General features: G+C 48.6%; 1 long non-coding RNA gene across 1 annotated transcript; it reads left to right on the top strand.

Annotated features, from left to right (window-relative positions):
• Positions 1-5,502: 5,502 nt before the first annotated feature.
• LOC138667321 (uncharacterized) lies at positions 5,503-8,877 on the top strand. Its single transcript, XR_011318712.1, has 3 exons — positions 5,503-5,638; positions 6,488-6,564; positions 8,774-8,877. It is a non-coding gene; the product is annotated as an uncharacterized lncRNA (long non-coding RNA).
• The last annotated feature ends 633 nt before the right edge of the window (positions 8,878-9,510 follow it).

Below are 9,510 nucleotides of genomic sequence, written 5' to 3'. Positions count from 1 at the left end.
CCCCTAAGGAACTTATCTAGAGGTGTGGTGAGCACTTTGACCCACCAAGTGCTTCACAGAAGTTTATAATGCAGAACCGTAAAAATAAAAAATCATATTTTTTCACAAAAATTATATTTTAGCCCCCAGTTTTGTATTTTTCCAAGGTTAGCAGGAGAAATTGGACCCTAAATGTTGTTGTCCAATTTGTCCTGAGTACGCTGATACCCGATATGTGGGGGGGAACCACCGTTTGGGCGCATGGGAGAGCTCGGAAGGGAAGGAGCGCTATTTGACTTTTCAATGCAAACTTGACAGGAATTGAGATGGGACGCCATGTTGCGTTTGGAGAGCCACTGATGTGCCTAAACATTGAAACCCCCCACAAGTGACACCATTTTGGAAAGTAGACCCCCTAAGGAACTTATCTGGATGTGTGGTGAGCACTTTGACCCACCAAGTGCTTCACAGAAGTTTATAATGCAGAACCGTAAAAATAAAAAATCATATTTTTTCACAAAAATTATATTTTTGCCCCCAATTTTTTATTTTTCCAAGGGTAAGAGAAGAAATTGGACCTCAAAAGTTGTTGTCCAATTTGTCCTGAGTACGCTGATACCCCATATGTGGCAGTAAACCACTGTTTGGGCGCATGGGAGAGCTCGGAAGGGAAGGAGCGCAGTTTGACTTTTCAATGCAAAATTGACAGAAATTGAGATGGGACGCCATGTTGCGTTTGGAGAGCCACTGATGTGCCTAAACATTGAAACCCCCCACAAGTGACACCATTTTGGAAAGTAGACCCCCTAAGGAACTTATCTAGAGGTGTGGTGAGCACTTTGACCCACCAAGTGCTTCACAGAAGTTTATAATGCAGAACCGTAAAAATAAAAAATCATATTTTTTCACAAAAATTATATTTTAGCCCCCAGTTTTGTATTTTTCCAAGGTTAGCAGGAGAAATTGGACCCTAAATGTTGTTGTCCAATTTGTCCTGAGTACGCTGATACCCGATATGTGGGGGGGAACCACCGTTTGGGCGCATGGGAGGGCTCGGAAGGGAAGGAGCATCATTTGGAATGCAGACTTAGATGGATTGGTCTGCAGGCGTCACATTGCGTTTGCAGAGCCCCTAATGTACCTAAACAGTAGAAACCCCCCACAAGTGACCCCATATTGGAAACTAGACCCCTCAATGAACTTATCTAGATGTGTTGTGAGAACTTTGAACCCCCAAGTGTTTCACTACAGTTTATAACGCAGAGCCGTGAAAATAAAAAATCTTTTTGTTTTCCCACAAAAATTATTTTTTAGCCCCCAGTTTTGTATTTTCCCAAGGGTAACAGGAGAAATTGGTCCACAAAAGTTGTTGTCCAATTTGTCCTGAGTACGCTGATACCCGATATGTGGGGGGGAACCACCGTTTGGGCGCATGGGAGGGCTCGGAAGGGAAGGAGCATCATTTGGAATGCAGACTTAGATGGATTGGTCTGCAGGCGTCACATTGCGTTTGCAGAGCCCCTAATGTACCTAAACAGTAGAAACCCCCCACAAGTGACCCCATATTGGAAACTAGACCCCTCAATGAACTTATCTAGATGTGTTGTGAGAACTTTGAACCCCCAAGTGTTTCACTACAGTTTATAACGCAGAGCCGTGAAAATAAAAAATCTTTTTGTTTTCCCACAAAAATTATTTTTTAGCCCCCAGTTTTGTATTTTCCCAAGGGTAACAGGAGAAATTGGTCCACAAAAGTTGTTGTCCAATTTGTCCTGAGTACGCTGATACCCCATATGTTGGGGTAAACCCCTGTTTGGGCACACAGGAGAGCTCGGAAGGGAAGGAGCACTGTTTTACTTTTTCAACGCAGAATTGGCTGGAATTGAGATCGGACGCCATGTCGTGTTTGGAGAGCCCCTGATGTGCCGAAACAGTGGAAACCCCCCAATTATAACTGAAACCCTAATCTAAACACACCCCTAACCCTAATTCCAACGGTAACCCTAACCACACCTCTAACCCTGACACACCCCTAACCCTAATCCCAACCCTATTCCCAACTGTAAATGTAATCTAAACCCTAACCCTAACTTTAGCCCCAACCCTAACTGTAGCCCCAACCCTAACCCTAACCCTAATCCTAGCCCTAACCCTAGCCCTAACCCTAACCCTAGCCCTAACCCTAGCCCTAACCCTAGCCCTAACCCTAGCCCTAGCCCTAACCCTAGCCCTAACCCTAGCCCTAACCCTAGCCCTAACCCTAGCCCTAACCCTAACCCTAGCCCTAACCCTAGCCCTAACCCTAGCCCTAACCCTAGCCCTAGCCCTAACCCTAGCCCTAACCCTAGCCCTAATGGGAAAATGGAAATAAATACATTTTTTTTTATTTTTCCCTAACTAAGGGGGTGATGAAGGGGGGTTTGATTTACTTTTATAGCGAGTTTTTTAGCGGATTTTTATGATTGGCAGCCGTCACACACTGAAAGACCCTTTTTATTGCAAAAAATATTTTTTGCAATACCACATTTTGAGAGCTATAATTTTTCCATATTTTGGTCCACAGAGTCATGTGAGGTCTTGTTTTTTGCGGGACGAGTTGACGTTTTTATTGAAAACATTTTTGGGCACGTGACATTTTTTTATCGCTTTTTATTCCGATTTTTGTGAGGAAGAATGACCAAAAGCCAGCTATTCATGAATTTCTATTGGGGGAGGCGTTTATACCGTTCCGCGTTTGGTAAAATTGATAAATCAGTTTTATTCTTCGGGTCAGTACGATTACAGCGATACCTCATTTATATCATTTTTTTATGGTTTGGTGCTTTTATACGATAAAAACTATTTTACAGAAAAAATAATTATTTTTGCATCGCTTTATTCTCAGGACTATAACTTTTTTATTTTTTTGCTGATGATGCTGTATGGCGGCTCTTTTTTTGCGGGACAATATGACGCTTTCAGCGGTACCATGGTTATTTATATCTGTCCTTTTGATCGCGTGTTATTCCACTTTTTGTTCGGCGGTATGATAATAAAGCGTTGTTTTTTGCCTCGTTTTTTTTTTTTTTTCTTACGGTGTTTACTGAAGGGGTTAACTAGTGGGCCAGTTTTATAGGTCGGGCCGTTACGGACGCGGCGATACTAAATATGTGTACTTTTATTGGTTTTTTTTTTTTATTTAGATGAAGAAATGTATTTATGGGAATAATATTTTTTTTTTTTTTTCATTATTTTGGAATATTTTTTTTTATTTTTTTTACACATTTGGAAATTTTTTTTTTTACTTTTTTACTTTGTCCCAGGGGGGGACATCACAGATCAGTGATCTGACAGTTTGCACAGCACTCTGTCAGATCACTGATCTGATAGGAGTGCAGGCTGCTTCACAGTGCCTGCTCTGAGCAGGCTCTGTGAAGCCACCTCCCTCCCTGCAGGACCCGGATCCGCGGCCATCTTGGATCCGGGGCTCGAGCAGGGAGGGAGGTGAGGAGACCCTCGCAGCAACGCGATCACATCGCGTTGCTGCGGGGGGCTCAGGGAAGCCCGCAGGGAGCCCCCTCCCTGCGCGGTGCTTCCCTGTACCGCCGGCACATCGCGATCATCTTTGATCGCGGTGTGCCAGGGGTTAATGTGCCGGGGGCGGTCCGTGACCGCTCCTGGCACATAGTGCCGGATGTCAGCTGCGATAAGCAGCTGACACCCGGCCGCGATCGGCCGCGCTCCCCCCGTGAGCGCGGCCGATCGGCTATGACGTACTATCCCGTCCAGGGTCAGATAAGCCCAGGGCACCTCGACGGGATAGTACGTCTAAGGTCACAGAGGGGTTAAACTCCGGGGTCAAGTGCCCGCCCCCCCCTCCTCCCTCCCTCCTTCCCGCCCCCCCCTCCTCCCTCCCTCCCTGAAGACGTAATACTCACCTTCCTCCAGCGGTGGCTGCAACTGCGTCTCAGCGCCAGCAGCGCGTCCTGTCTTCAGCGGTCACATGGTACCGCTCATTTAAGGTAATGAATATGCGCATATTCATGACCTTAATTAGCGCTATCATGTGACCGCTGAAGACAGGAAGGAAGACGCTGCAGAAGAGATGCCAGGAAGTTCTGTTCTGTGCCGCGCGGTGAGAGGTGAGTATGACAGGGAAAAAGGATGGGTAGCCATGCACGCAGGGTGGGAGGATAGGGGAGGCATGCACGCAGGGGAGAAGGATAGGGGAGCCAAGTACGCAGGGAAAAAGGATGGGGAGCCATGCACACAGGGTGGGAGGATAGGGGAGGCATGCACGCAGGGGAGAAGGATAGGAGAGCCAAGCACGCAGGGTAGAAGGATGGGGGAGCAATGAACGCAGGGGAGAAGGATGGGGAGCCGTGAACTCAGTGGAGAAGGATGGGGGAGCCGTGAACGCAGGGGAGAAGGAAGGGGAGCCGTGAACGCAGGGGAGAAGGATGGGGGAGCCGTGAACGCAGGAGAGTAGGATGGGGGAGCTGTGAATGCAGGGAAAAAGGATGGGGAGCCATGCACACAGGGTGGGAGGATAGGGGAGGCATGCACGCAGGGGAGAAGGATAGGGGAGCCAAGCACGCAGGGTAGAAGGATGGGGGAGCAATGAACGCAGGGGAGAAGGATGGGGAGCCGTGAACTCAGTGGAGAAGGATGGGGGAGCCGTGAACGCAGGGGAGAAGGATGGGGAGCCGTGAACGCAGGGGAGAAGGATGGGGGAGCCGTGAACGTAGGGGAGTAGGATGGGGGAGCTGTGAATGCAGGGGAGAAGGATGGGGAGCTGTGAACGCAGGGGAGAAGGATGGGGGAGCCGTGAACGCAGGGGAGAAGGATGGGGGAGCCGTGAACTCAGGGGAGAAGGATGGGGGAGCCGTGAACGCAGGGGAGAAGGATGGGGGAGCCGTGAACGCAGGGGAGAAGGATGGGGAGCCGTGAACGCAGGGGAGAAGGATGGGGGAGCCGTTAACGCAGGGGAGAAGGATGGGGGAGTCATGAACGCAGGGGAGAAGGATCGGGGAGCCGTGAAAGCAGGGGAGAAGGATGGGGGAGCCGTGAACGCAGGGGAGAAGGATGGGGGAGCCGTAACACAGGGGAGAAGGATGGGGGAGCCGTGAACGCAGGGGAGAAGGATGGGGGAGCCGTGAACGCAGGGGAGAAGGATGGGGGAGCCGTGAACGCAGGGGAGAAGGATGGGGGAGCCGTGAACTCAGGGGAGAAGGATGGGGGAGCCATGCACGCTGGGGAGAAGGATGGGGGAGCCATGCACGCAGGGGAGAAGGATGGGGGAGCCATGCACACAGGGTGGGAGGATGGAGTATATATATAGAGTATAAATACTAGGCCCTATAGGGGGGACACAGTGTGAGAGGACAGTGTGAAGAGGGGGCAGGTATAGAAAGGAGAGGTCAGTGTGAAGAGCATGTACCATAAGAGGGACAGGATGGGGGTCATATTTTGTGCAGACAATATAGTGAGGGGCAATTTTTCATTCCGGAGCATTATAATGACACTTGTATCTTTAAGGGCGTCTTGTGAAGACTTTCTGCAAAAGAGCGGAAAAGATGGAAGTCTGCAGAGACGGCTGTGGCTGAGAGAACTCATCATGGGGTCTGGACAAGATGAAGGAAAGAAGGAGAACGGCTCCAGAGGCGACGCCATCTATAAGGTACCTGGATGTAAATGTTATTTGTGATACTAACTAATTCTCATGTTTTTATTTATGTTAGGAGCATTAAAGGGGATGTCCAGGTTTGTGATGAGTCTGCAGTCATTCTTTGTGACTGCAGACTTCTGACTTCTCACAGTGCGCACTGCACGCTGTCAGGATTCTTTCGTGCTGGTGATTTACATACACGTGGTCACGTGCTGACTAGACATGTGTGGCCTCAGTCAATGAAAATGAACTAAGCGAGGCCGGGCACGTCTAGTTGGAATGTGGTCAGAAGTTTACAAACCACATGCTTGTGCTGACATGACCGTCCACTGGCAAGGGAGAATCCTAGTAGTGTGCAGTGCATGCGTTGTGAGAATTCAGAAGCTGCGATCTCAGGATTCAGCTCTGCAGGTTCCAGTAGTCGTCACATGGACACTTCACTCATATGCGACTTTCATACTTATGGTCCTGTGACAACGAGCTTCTCTTCTGCTTCTCTCAGTTTTTCACTGAACATTGAGAGCATTAGGGCGAGGAGCTCGTGGGTACATGACTAAGTGTGCAAATCGCATATGTCCTTGGTGGAGGGGGGGGCACCAAAATGAATTCTTGTCCCTGGTGCCAGAAACCCTAGATACACCTCTGCTGGTATGCTACTGCGAGCGGCGATTACCGGGTCCGGTGGAGGGATGTGTGTGCACAGGCAGTGAGGCAGGGACTGTGGGGGGGGGCGCCATTTTTCCGTTCGCCTCAGGCAGCAGAGAGGCTAGGTTCACCCCTGCATACAGGTAACGTCCTGCCCACATATTTATCCACATTCCCATTTGTTCTCCATCCTCAATCACATTACTCTTTCTGTAGGTCAGAAGTCGGCGTGTGTACAGAATTCTAAGAATAATAATCAATGCCCTGGAAAAACAGGATGAAGCAAACCAGATGTAAGTGTAGGTGCAGAGTCCTGTGAAAGTAGTTTTACAAGGGATGATTTATCATGCGATCACCCACATCTAGCACCTCGATTAAGCAACTGTCGCTCAGTAGTTGGTGATGAGACACTATCGTTCCAATTGTGCACAGCCACACACCGGACATTAAACGATAGTCCCTCACATCATGCAGGATTGGTTTGTTCGACTGAGCTCATGCTCCGGCCAATATTTAATTATTTAGCACACTGGCTGGGGAACACTGCATTAGCACTGTGAGGAGGTTTGTACCACACTCCGGTATATGACAGTTCACCACATATCATGTCCCGGAGCGTTGAAAGGGTTAAATGCTGCCACTGCTGACCGAGGCTTCCTGCAGTACATCAGGACCTTTAAAACTCAGAGTTCAGTTGATCTCGAACATCATTGAAGGTCCTGCACGAAGCCTTGTTGACCAGCGGTGTCGTTCAGGTGACTAAAGCCACCCTTTGATAAAAAATAAAAAAGTGACAATGAACACTGAGCAACTTCTAGATCAGCCATCTTGGGCAGTAATACATGGGTTTTGCTCTGAAGGTACACAGCACAGAATACATTAGGGTTGTTCACTGACAGGGGCGGCAGGAGGTGGTAAGAGAGGTAATAAAGAAAAAGGAAATCAGTTGGCCAAAAACGTGCACATCTCCACAGCCCGGCTGTCTGCAGTAGACCCTTCTGATTGCAGGCACAGATATCTCAGAGGCTCCCAGATAACAAAGGAGAAGATAAGAGTTGGTGTGTGGAAAACATTGCTGTGCAGAGGGGGGGGGGGGTAGACATTATATTTTTATAACATAAAATAGACAAACTCCACATAGCACATTTTTGTACCCCCCTCAACCCTGATCTCCATTGCTATCTTCTACTATTGTGATCTGACTCACAGCCTATAAGCATCTTCAATTATAGTATACTAGATGGTGGCCCGATTCTAACGCATCCGGTAATCCAGAATATGCATCCAGCCACGTAGTATATTGCCCAGCCCATGTAGTATATTGCCCAGCCCACGTAGTATATTGCCCAGCCCATGTAGTATATTGCCCAGCCCACGTAGTATATTGCCCAGCCCATGTAGTATATTGCCCAGCCCACGTAGTATATTGCCCAGCCCACGTAGTATATTGCCCAGCCCACGTAGTATATTGCCCAGCCACGTAGTATATTGCCCAGCCCACGTAGTATATTGCCCAGCCCACGTAGTATATTGCCCAGCCCACGTAGTATATTGCCCAGCCCACGTAGTATATTGCCCAGCCCACGTAGTATATTGCCCAGCCACATAAAGAGCCACGCAGTATATTGCCCAGCGTTGTAGTATATTGCCCAGTCACGTATTGCCCAGCCACATAGTATATAGCAGAGCCACGTAGTATATTACCCAGCACAGAGCCACGTAGTATAGAGACTTAAAAAAAAATAAACATATTCTCACCGCCCGTTGAAGTCCTGCTATACTCACCATCCGCCGCCTTTCTCGGTCCTCTCCACGTTCCGGGGATCGCTCCATTGCAAGCGGCAGTTTGCGGTCCCGTCCCTGGGCTGGTGTGAGCAGGACCTATGATGACATCGCGGTCACATGACTGTGACGTCACGGCAGGTCCTTGTCCCACACCAGCCCTGGGACGGGAGCGGAAGCTGCCGCTTGCAATGGAGTGGTCCCGGGAGCGTGGAGAGGAGCGAGAAAGGCGGCGGAGGGTGAGTATAGCAGGTTTTAATTTTTTTTTTTTTTAATTATTGTTAACCTGACATATTTTTTACTATTGATGCTGCATAGGCAGCATCGATAGTAAATAGTTGGGGACACACAGGGTTAATAGCAGCGGTAACGGAGCGCGTTACACCGCGGGCCGTTACCGCTGCCATTAACCCTGTGTGAGCGGTGGGGATTGCGGAGCAGGCAACGGGCAGTGAGTGCAGGGGAGTAGGGGAGGGACTAATCGGACTGTGGCCGTCGCTGATTGGTCACGGCAGCCATGACAGGCAGCTGCTGAGACCAATCAGCGAACGAATAACCGTGACAGAAGGACAGACAGAAGTGACCCTTAGACAATTATGTATATAGATGATGTATAATATTTTAGGAGGTGACAATGTCGCCGAGGTGCCATACCAGACACATTCACTATGCAGAATGCTGCACTGTGCAATATTGATCACATTTTTCTTTTCTCCCCAGCTCGGATACAGATTCACAAAGCGGCAATAATGAAGATGGAGAAAGGCAGCTATGCGATCGCTGTAAAGCAGAGGAATAGGAACAAATATACATTTATTATGTTTGCTTCTCTAAATAAAATGAAGTTTGCTTTGGTTTTGTTCCCTTTTCTAAACTAGAGTGGCGGCGATATATAAATATAATGAGTCCATGTTAGGCTGCTGTCACACTATCAGTATTTGGTCAGTATTTTACATCAGTATTTGTAAGTCAAAACCAGAAGTGGAACAATTAGAGAAAGCGTATAATAGAAACATATGCACCACTTCTGCATTTATCACCCACTCCTGGTTTTGGCTTACAAATACTGATGTAAAATACTGATAGTGTGACGGCAGCCTTAGAATGTGGCATTACAGAGTAAAGTAAACATAACCCCTTCCCGACCTTTGACGCCACGTAGGCGTCATGAAATTCGGTGCCAATCCGACCCATGTCGCCTATGTGGCGTCATGGAAAGATCACGTCCCTGCAGATCGGGTGAAAGGGTTAACTCCAATTTCACCCGATCTGCAGGGACAGGGGGAGTGGTAGTTTAGCCCAGGGTGGGGTGCCTTCACCACCCTCCCCCTCCCCCCCCCTCGTGGCTACGATCGCTCTGATTGGCTGTTGAAAGTGAAACTGCCAATCAGAGCGATTTGTAATATTTCACCTAAAAAACTGGTGAAATATTACAATCCAGCCATGGCCGATGCTGC

This window comes from Ranitomeya imitator, chromosome 2 (assembly GCF_032444005.1).
Source record: "Ranitomeya imitator isolate aRanImi1 chromosome 2, aRanImi1.pri, whole genome shotgun sequence".
NCBI lineage: Eukaryota > Metazoa > Chordata > Amphibia > Anura > Dendrobatidae > Ranitomeya > Ranitomeya imitator.
Note: the sequence above shows the minus strand (reverse complement) of the source record. Positions and strands in the feature narration are given on the sequence as shown.